Source organism: Colius striatus, chromosome 1 (assembly GCF_028858725.1).
Source record: "Colius striatus isolate bColStr4 chromosome 1, bColStr4.1.hap1, whole genome shotgun sequence".
NCBI classification, from domain to species: domain Eukaryota; kingdom Metazoa; phylum Chordata; class Aves; order Coliiformes; family Coliidae; genus Colius; species Colius striatus.
This window is the reverse complement of record NC_084759.1, coordinates 90,840,249-90,850,771: the sequence shown is the minus strand read 5'-3', so window position 1 is coordinate 90,850,771 and position 10,523 is coordinate 90,840,249. Positions and strand designations below refer to the sequence as shown.

Here is a 10,523-nt window from a genome sequence, read left to right as displayed (position 1 = left end):
TGAATGTGTCAGTAATGAATGTGTCATGGATAATGAGAGATGAAACTTGTGGTGGAAGAGGCCAGCCTAGCCACAGGAACTCTGTTATAGGTGGTGTTAGACAGTGCAAGAGCTGAAGTAGAAAGAGAAGCTCTTTCTTTGTTCATGAGCCTGATGTCCACGTGGTTCTGACTGTACTGGGAAAAAAGGGCTTGGAAATTAGCTCCTGTAAAGGCTCCAGACAGCCTAGCGTGAGGATGAAATGACTGGTTTGTTAGTGGACAAATGGTGGCAGTGTGCACAGGGTAACCAGATTCCTGAAAACTGGGAGCAACTGTGTTGGCTAAGCAGAGTCTTGACAGAGTACTTATGCTCAGAAGACTGAAGGCAGACCTGGCTTGTGGGAACATTTAAGTAGCTGTTTCTACTGCCAGACTATTAGCCAGATCTTCTGTAACTGGCCTGGGCCAGGAAAATAGTATATATAAACCAAACTAGGTGGATTGTTACTTTTAAACCAATAGGGAGAGTGGCATGGACCTTGAAAAAACATAGGACAATACCTAGTTTACCAGTGTGCATGGTAATCAAGTACCTTCCCTGCTGGTGTTCTGCAGATGGACTACAAAACCTGAAACCAAACCTGCATTGGTTTAGGGCTGAGCTTCCTAAGATGAGACTTTCCCTGTATGTACCAGCTTTCTCCTCCCCTCCCCCCTTGATAACCTTTGCCCTCAGAGAGAGAGAAAAAAAGAGAGAGAGAGAGAAGGAGGTTGCTAAGATTATCTTTTTGGGGTGTGTTATAGTGTGGCCAGCGGGTTGTAGGAGGTTCTCCTCCCTCTCCACCCTGCCCTCATGAGGCCTCATCTGGAGGCCTGTGTCCAGTTCTGGGACCTCCAGCTCAAGAGGGACAGGAAACTTCTGAAGAGAGTCCAATGGAGGGTCACCAAGATGATCAGGGGATCAGAGCATCTTTCTTATCACAAAAAGCTGAGAGACCTGGGGCTGTTTAGCCTAGAAAGGAGAAGACTTAAGGGGGGAACCCCATTAACATTGTAAGTACCTAAAAGGTGGATGTCAGGAAGATGGGGTGACACTTCTTCCCTGTAGCACCCAGTGAAAGGACTAGAGGTAACAGACATAAGCCGGAACACAAAAAGTTCCATTTAAACAAAAGGAAAAGGTATTTCACAGTGAGGGTAAAGGAGCCCTGGCACAGGCTGCCCAGGGAGGGTGTGGAGTCTCCTCCTCTGGAGGTCTTCAAAACCCACCTGATTGCATTCCTGCGTGACCTGATTGAGGTGAACCTGCTTCAGCAGGTGCTTGGACTGGACGATCTCTAGAGGTCCCTTCCAACCCTGAACATTCTATGAATCTATGATTCTATGTCTTAAAAATGAGGAGCAAGGCAGAGATGACAGATTATATGAGATCCGGCTGAAAACCGTTTTGTACCAGACAGAACCCACAAAAGAGAAACTTTTCAATTATCCCAGCAGCAAAGTGTCAAAGCCACAGGGCACGTATCTGTCTAAAGACACGTCCCCAATTCTCCCGCTCCTTACTTAAATTAGGGAAATGGGGCGTACTTATCAGTGGTAAAAAAAAAGAGGTAAGAGCTGCGGTAGGTGCTGTTTTCTTCCACGTGGAGAAAGGAAGATTTTCAGTAAAACACATCCACACCCAGCACCTTTATTTCAGGTGACCGACGGCAGGACCTCAGGGAATGGATCCCGAGGTCCTGGGTGGTGCGCTCGTTTCGGTGCTGGCTCTACCTTCGCCCAGAGCCCGGCGCGGGACCAGAGTTTAGAGGCAAACAGGAGCATGCTCGGGGGGAGGGGAGCTGGAAGAGTCCCAGCGCGGCGAAACATCTGCAACGGCGAGAGCCGCCGGGCCCGCCTGAGGCGGGGAGCTGCGGGAACCCGCCGCTGCCGCCCTCTCCCCGCGCGGCGGCGACGTTTGGTATCTTCCCCCCACTCCCCCTGCCACGAGGAGGTGGTTTCACCCCACCCCCCGGCTCCGAGCCGGGGAAGGGGCGTGGCCTTCCCGCCTCCCCCCGCCCCATATTCATGAGCGCGAGGCGCGCCTGAGCGGCGGGGCGGGGTCCGGCGAGCCGCCCCCTCCCTGCGCCGGCGCGCGCCCCGCCCCCCGCGGTGAATATTGATGAGGCGTGATGCGCGGCGCGGTGTCGTATCGGGCGGCGCGGCCGGCGATTGGCCCGGCGCGGGTGTGCGCGGTGACGCGCGTCGCGGCGGTGCGGGTCCCGATTGCTGCAGCCGCTTGTCAGTGTGACGAAGATTGGCACCCAGGTAAGCGCTGTCACTCAAACCCGCTCCCAGCCAGCCAGCCAAGCCAGCCATCCATCACGGCGCGCCCGCCGCCGCTGCCGCCGGCCGCGGGCACAGGCGTACCACAAGACCGGAGCGCGGGGAGGAGTGGGGGGGCGATGGTTGGGGAAGGAGCGGGCGAAGGCCGGCGGAGAGGCGGAGGGGGGGAGGTGGAGAGCCCGGCACGCGGAACAGCGGGGAGGGGGCACCCGCACTCCGCAACTCACCCGGAGGGGGGTTAGGGGCGGTGGCGGGGAGGGGAGGGGAAGGGGTGGGGGGGGGGAGAAGAGCGAGGAAAATTCTGGAACGGCCGCCGTGCAATCGTTGTCTCTTGTGGGGGCGCGCGCCGGCGGCGGCGCCGCGCGCGCGCTCGCTCGCTCCCGGGGAGAGGAGGGACAGCGCGAGAGGGAGCGCGAGGCGCTGCTCGGCGCCGCGCGGAGGGGACGCGGCGGGGCGGCCGCGGGGCGGTGGGGGGGGGGGGAGGGAAGTAGAGGGAGGGAGTGGGGGCTGCTGGAGCGGGGGGAGGCGACGTGATGCTTAAAGGGCCAGCGCCGTGTTGGCAGGCGTTCCTTGTGGGGGGGAGGGCAGGGGCTCGCTGGGGTCCTCGCCGTTGTGCCAGGCCCTGTCGACCCGGCTCGATCCAGCCCAACCCGGGGAGCCCCTCGCCCGCGGCGGGGATCAGACCGCCGCGGCAGCTGCCTCCCCTTCACACCTGCCCTAGGCCAGGCCGGGTGCGGCCCGGGGTATGTGTGTGAGGGGCGGGGGGGAAGGGGACTGCCGACGGCAGTTGGGCGGGGGCGGGGTGGTGACCCCCTGCCTCCCCGCCCTGGTGCCGCCCCAGTGGCGGCGCGGTGGGACGGAGCCCGGCGTGGCCCGCGGGAGAGCGGGGGCTGGCGCGCCTCCGGCAGCGCTGTGTCCCCCCCACGCCTCCCCTCTTGTTCATAGAAAGCAGATTCTGCTAGCGGCGGGCACTTGGGGCACTGTACGCAGTTCTGCGTCAGGCAGTTTCTTCCTTTTTTCTTTTTTTTTTTCGTTGTTATTTTTGATGTGACCTCATTGTCTCGTGGCTCGGTTACAAGTAGAGGCTTCTTGACACCTAGACCAAAGCTTCCCGCGTGGTTACAGAGCCGCAGTTAGGACCTGCCACTTGACATTGCCCAGAGGCCTTGCTTATGATGTATGTAAACAACAATAAATCAAGCGCTGGTTTTATCCTGAGATATTGCCTCAATTAGCCACACGTCCCCAGGTCTCAGTAGAGCAGTCAGTAGCTCATTCCCACTGCATCAGCTACATGTCCCAGAGTTCCTTAGTTGACGATATAGGTAGTTAACACATGTGTGTGATACTTCTCTCTATAGCTTATCTCGATTTTTTAAATTAATATTTCTTAAACAGTTTCTGTTGTCCTAAATGGGAGTTTATAATGTAAGTTTGGAGACACAGTCACAGTATTTTTTTATTTTAATCTACAGTTTGCGACCCCTTTTGTCAGTTACGCCTAAGTAAATGACTAGTGTGGTTTGGGGAAGGGAAAGAGACTCTGTATCTAGTATGATGCCCTTGTGAGTGGATATTTATGCCATGAAATGAATTACTGGTTGGTTGGGTTTTTTTTTTTGGCACATACAGTTAAGAGCTGTGCAGGCAGGATTCATTTTTTGTCCTTGTAACTATTGGGAATATGATGTGTGCATTACATTAAACATCACAGGAACAGGGAGCATGGACCATATGTTCTGGTCTGTAGACATTGGAAAATACTTGAGCCAGCATCCTGTGGAGGGCAGTGGGAGAATGTAGATGATTTCCAGTATATGCTAAATATCTTATCTAAAAGATAAAGAATTATTTCTTAGTCTTCAAAAAAACATGCACATCTGGTCAAGTTTGTGACCTAATTTTATAATAATAATTTCGTTCTAGAGCATGTTCTGCACAAAGCTTCACTAGTGTTTGATGAGGGAAAGTAACAACTATAGCTTAAGAAATATATGCACCTTGCTATTCTCCATACTTTGAATACACTTACAGGTTGTTCCCTTTCCTCTATGGAATATAAAATATTGACAATCTGCCTGTGCTATGAGATAATATCTCTTTAGTTATATATGTGATGAGTGATAGAGCTTGTGCCGCTGGGTAAGTGCTGAAGTCTTGTTTAAATCCTGGTTGGTCCCTGTTACCTGCACATACAGATTTTACAGATGATAGGTGTTTCCTGGAACAGGGAAACAAATTGTTGTGACTATATCAGAAATCTTTCTATGTGTTTCCAGACCATGTCACTGCTAGAGTTATCAGGCAACAGCAAATGCATTTTGAGTGCATTTTCTGAGTAGCTCTGTAAAATAAAATTGCAAAATTATCCTTTTTCTAAGTTGGCATGTAGCCACGTATTATCATTATATTGACCTTTTCCAAAACTTCTGAGGAAAATGCCCCAAAAGTTATTTGGTCTGAAGAAATAGTTTCACACTTCTTGCTGTGTCATTGTTTTAAATATATCCAAAATAAGTAATTCTGAGTAGTCTTATTCATGTATGTTCTATCTTCAGTTTACTTTGTGATGGATATGGTGTATTTTTACCGTTGACTGCTACCACTTTACATGTTTTCTTATCATCTTATCCTTAAAGTATCTACAGGAAAGCTTCAGTGTGGTTTCACTATGTTTTCTTAATGTAAGCTTCAGTTAAGTGTACCTCCATTTGCAGGGTAAGGATAGGTAGTGTAGAGTTATTACGCTGCACTTTGAAGAGACTTTGAAGACTGACAATGCTCATTCTCACTGATCTCCTGAATGATTATTGAGCACGTGTTTGGGTGGTTTTTTTTTAAACTGTCTGTGTATCCTTTTCTACATAAATTGAAACCTGTCTCATAGCTGAAGTGAGTCTTATTATTATGTAGTTAAAGTGTTTTGGTGGACTGGAACTTATCTTGTTACCATTTCTCATGTGCTACTAGGAAAACTGAGAATTCATCAGATTTTCTCTACGGTGTTACAGTTGGATGGGATTTTATTTTGTGTTTGAAAAATTCTCTTAGACGTGTAAAAAATTAGTCTAATAATGTGTATTTTACAGCCTTGATTTGTACTCTTTCTTAATCTAGATATGATTTGAAAGGGTAATTTGAATCTTTATATATACAAACAAGATTTTAAAATCACGTCCTTGCAGTCTTCCATTAAGGCAAGTAAAAAGAGTTAAGAATAAATGAAATATGTGTTCCTTTTAAATACATCAGTGTTATAAAATGAATATGTTTTCTAGAAGCTGTACTTTCAGAATTGTACTTTCCAACTGTATTTTTCTCATACCTTTTTCTGTACTGTAAATGCAGTGCTGTAATAAAGTCATAATAATTCTGATTGCTACCACAGCAAGTTTAGAAGCATTTAGAGCAATTCAATTTCCTGGAAAAGAATAATTCTTTTTGCAGTTACTAAGCCCTGTACTACAGGGCCATGGGTAAATGATCCACAGAACCACTTCCATGATTGTGGAACTACTTGTTCTAATGGCTTGGGTAATGTTCTGAATGAAGAGAGTTGTAGTCCAAATTGTTTCAGAATATGATGTAGTGGTCTGGGAGCCAAATGTTACCTTCTGCAAAAGTGACACACGTGTGAAAGCTTACAATAAAGCAGATGAGTATTTTTATTTTGGTGTAAGAAAGACTGAATTTTTTGTGTGTGAAATTTAAAATTCCACAAATGTTACTTCTCTCTTGCAGCAGCTGTTTGCTTCAATCTCACTTTGTAAGAGAGCCTATAGGCTTACAAAGGATAAGTCTCGGGGATGGTGGTTGGGAGGGGGTGTATTTTGCCATAGCTCAATGCTTAATGTTAAACAACTTACTGCTCTTGTAAGCAAGAGGATTGCAAGAGCAAGGAAAAATGCTGCTGATAGGGTTCTTTGCTTATTTGCTGCCAGATGTGACCGAAGTATTCTACCCAGACCATTATATCTCTCACTAGGATAACTGGATGCTGAAGTATTCACGTTTGTTAGTGGGTTCTTCACTTTGTTCAATAAGATCATTTCATGTCATAACTAGAATGTGAGTGTAATCAAATGGAATTAGGGATGGGGTAGAAAATAAAGTAACACCACCGAGAATCTAGAAATGTTAATGAAGCACTGGCATGTTTTTATGAAGCTGGTAAGGGCAGTAGCTTGGTTCCCCTGCCAGCAGCGGGAGAGTATCAAGTTGTGTATGTTACTGAAGGACAAAAAGAAAGTTACTGTTAGAAGTAGAAATAAAACTTAAGTCTGCTTGATGTCACATTCTTGCTTATCCTTTATACAAACACACTTGTTTGTTTTTAATGTAGCAACTACTCCAGGCTGTGCTCTTCTTTTTGTTTACCACATACAAGTTTAGAAGAGATATTTAGTGTTAAATAGGAAGGCTGCTGAAGTAAGACAGTCAAATGGTGATTTTTTTGAAAATGGGAGCTAATTGACTGTGGTAATGTACTGTCCTTTAACCTTTTATACCTGTCAGTCTGCAACTGTGATCTTCTGCAGCTGACAGTAGATTCAGCCAAAAAAAAGTAGAATATGGTAGCTCATTCTGGTGTGCTAAAAGGCTGACCCTTTTTTTAAAAAAAACCAAACCAAAACAAAACCCAAAAAACAAATTCCAAATTATACTTGTGAGCTTTTGTAATTGCCTGTTTTTTTTCTTGAGGACAGAGGAAGTTGGGAAATGTGACTATACTTCACGTCCTGCTGAGCTTTTTTCCAAATTGCATAGCAAACACAACAAAAGGAAAAGGATATTATAATACTAATTACTGAAAAATAAAGTCCAAGTCTTTTATATTCAAAGGAAACAGAGGCAATTATAAATTGTGTTTAGGATGCCTAGAGAATGGTGGAAGGAAAATGTGTATGCTATGTTAACATGTTTTTGTACCTAAAAAACATGAACTTCCAGGTCAGTCTGTGATGACTTAATTTATATGTGTTGTATCTCATTTGTGTGTTCTAGGCTATGATAATAGTGATGCCAGAAATAAGGTTACCTGTTTGTTGGGTTTTTCTTAGATTTATTTTGAGGTGGTGTTTTCAGTAACTTAGTCATAATGAAATTTGCCATGATAAATATATGTGAATGGGGTTATTCTGGAAAGTTAAAGCTAAAATGAGTCAGCATATTGAAAATGACTTTAAGAGAAAGTAGATATGTTAATTTAAAGGTCAGAGGGAATGCATATCGTTAAGAGCATATCAACACTTGGGTTCTGGAATTTAGTGTTGCAGAGCACAGAGGAAGAGAGCATAAGCATTCCCAGGGAGCAGCATATGGCCATTCTTTTAGAAACTTCAACAAATCATAAGCTCTTGAAAAAACTGGTTTATGCATGTCACTTGGCAAATATTTATTGACTAAATTATCTGAATATTACATGTAACACAAGTATCTTCCTGTCTGCTGGTCCTTGCATGTCAACGACTGTGCAGTCACCATCTGGACCATGTAGTTAGTTAAGCATGTTGCATCGCCACAGCAGTAAGTCTTGGGTAAGTTTAATCCTAATTAGTCTTTCTTTATCTGTGCTTCTCTCTCAACCTCAGAATGCTTAAGCAGCAGTCGTGCTTACGGAAGGATGAAGACTAGTGTTTGAGGAGGGGTGGGGAACAGATATTGAAGCTTGTTGGAAATGCAGGAGGCACAGGAGCCTGAAAGAAAGGGTGTTAGCAAAATTCCAAATGATCAGAAGTGGGAGGAACAAGAGAGGACAAGACCTGAGAAAGAGGACAAGCTGATCTTTGGTATGGAAGGACCAACGGGAAAGGATAGTATGAGGCTGAAGTACAGAAACAACATGGATAGAAAAATAAGGGAGCATGAAGAGCGGAGGGAGCAGAAACAGAGAGGCTAGGACACAGTATGTCTTCCTTGCAATCAGTTGAACTGATTGCTTCAGGTTCCCCATTATAAAAGAGTTGTGGACAAAGTGGAACAGGAAAGGAAGAATTTTTATTTAATCGCCATTTTGAAAATAACCAGTTCATTTTAGGGCCTAGGAGCCTGGAACTAGATTATCTTTAAAGTCCTCTCCAACTCTAACCATTCTGTGATCCTATGAAATGTTGGGGTCAAAAGAGGGAAGATTCTAGACAAGTTACTGGCCGATTGGAGCTGGATTTGGCAGAGTTGCAGAACCTGGATTTTGTATTACTTTATTCGTCTAGTCAATGCTTAGTTCATTGACAGGCTCATTATCTCTGAAATCCTAATGGACATAAAAAAGAAATAATTTACAATGGAACATCTGAATCTTGATGAGGTATTTAAATACCAAAAATTTGTAGAGGGGATTTTTTTTTAATGCTTTTAACATACTAAGTGCATTTTAAAGGCAGTTATTAATTAAATAAAACTCTTCTTCTTTTAACTGTACTTCAGTAGCATTAGGAATTCAGTGGTTTATAGAAGGAATCATTAGAAACTTCTATGGTTTTGTAAGAAAAATGTTGGGAAACTTACATAAACAGTCATAAACTGCTTGCTAACATTGTAAAGTATTCAATAGCAATAAAGGTGTAGTGAGAGTGGTGGTTGTGTCTTCCTTATGAAACTGCAAACTAAACCACAAAACAAGATGAATTTCTGTCATAGTTTGTTGGGTGCTGATACAAATCACAATTAAAACAGAATTTCCTGTTGCTTTGGTTTAATTTGCCTGGAAGAATGTGATAAAATTAGTGTCTCTAGAAGTAGAAGATTCACTACATGCTTGTGTGGCTTCAATGGCAAAGGAATGGAATTGTCTAGCATGTTTGCAAACCTGTTATTTGTCCATGTGAAGAATGCTGGGGAAATGTGGAGGATGGTGTCCTTTTTTTTTTTTTTTTTTTTTAAAAAAATGAAATTGTGTTTGAAAAAGCAATTAAATATCATTAAGTAGGAAAGCTGTTCCAGAATCAGTTCCAGATGGGGAACTAGTGATACACATCCTCTGGTATGTAAGGTTTTTTTGGTACTCTTTCTAATGCTGTCATCTTACCATGATAGTGCAGTGTCTACCTCACTGCTATCTTCTGGAGTTTGAGTCTAAAATGTTACGATGACAACCCATTGAGTAAGTACTGGGGGCAAAAAAAAGTACTTTTCTGTCCTGTGACAAGTAAATATGTGTGTGGATTCATGGTGTGTATGCTAGGATTCACAAAGAAGAATCGCAGAAAGTCCTTCAGTTTACAGTGTTCATACAAAAGAAAAACCCTGAAGGTGTCTTCATTTGCTATGTTAATATAGGGGACAGATGAGGGAGTAATGGGAAATATTTTTGCTCCCTCATACTTTCAGGAGTCTTGGAGCAGTTAAAGGAAGGAGGTTTCTTTTCCCCCAAGTTTTGTTTTCCTGTTATTAAAACTTCTGTTTCATAACCTTAATTCCTTGCTGTTGCTTTATGAAGCTAATAAAGCAGGATCCAATTTCATGGGTAGGTAGAATGGAGATGCTGCAGGAAGCAGCATCTTGAGTTTGAGAATCTTTTAATAGAAGAATGAGGTTTTCCTTTTGAAGAAAGTAGAAGAGCAACCTGAGAATTTCCTTCTGTAAGGCCAAAAGCTGCCTGGAGGCAAGATGCCTAGCATGCTGTGGTGACACTTCTTTATGACTGAACTCTATAGGATTTATCATTTTTCTCTTCTGTGGTGTTAGGGAGTGCTGTGGTAAATTTGCAATTAGGTGAACCTGGAGCATGATTCTGCATGCTTCCCAAGAACTATGCTAGCTAGTAAACACAAAGGATGTATACAGAATTGAGGAGCTGAAGTTCTTCAGAAGGCCCAGATGCCCCTAATTAGTCTTAATGTTATCTTACACATCCTTAATACCCATTTTATCAGTTAGCACATGTGCAATTTTAGCTTGTAAAGTGACTAGTTTTTGATAATACTTATTCTCATATTTGATGCCTGCAAATAGGAGAATTTCCAGAATTCCTTTCAAATACCAAAAGCAGAGTTTGCACAAAGACTAAATTGCTGAAGGGAAGTGGATCTTTCCATGAGGTGGCTTGTTGTTTGTCATACTATGTGATGTTGTGTGGTGATGCTTAGAAGATGATCTGTGATATAACTGCTTTGTGTTGTGGCTTGTTAAGATCTGAAACGGAATGGTATAAAAAGAGGATATTATGAAAGATTAAGGGGACAACAAAGCAGCATATATGGTGCTGGAGGACATCTT

General features: G+C 44.1%; 1 protein-coding gene across 2 annotated transcripts in view; it reads left to right on the top strand.

Annotated features, from left to right (window-relative positions):
* The first annotated feature begins 2,209 nt into the window (after positions 1-2,209).
* The window catches only part of PKNOX1 (PBX/knotted 1 homeobox 1), a 44,516-nt gene continuing 36,202 nt past the window's right edge, over positions 2,210-10,523 (top strand). The window contains exon 1 of one of the 2 annotated variants that reach the window (XM_062000709.1): positions 2,210-2,288. The gene's annotated coding sequence lies outside the window, so the exon portion shown is untranslated. The remainder of the gene's footprint in view (positions 2,289-10,523) is intronic. The other variant, XM_062000722.1, reaches the window with a different exon arrangement.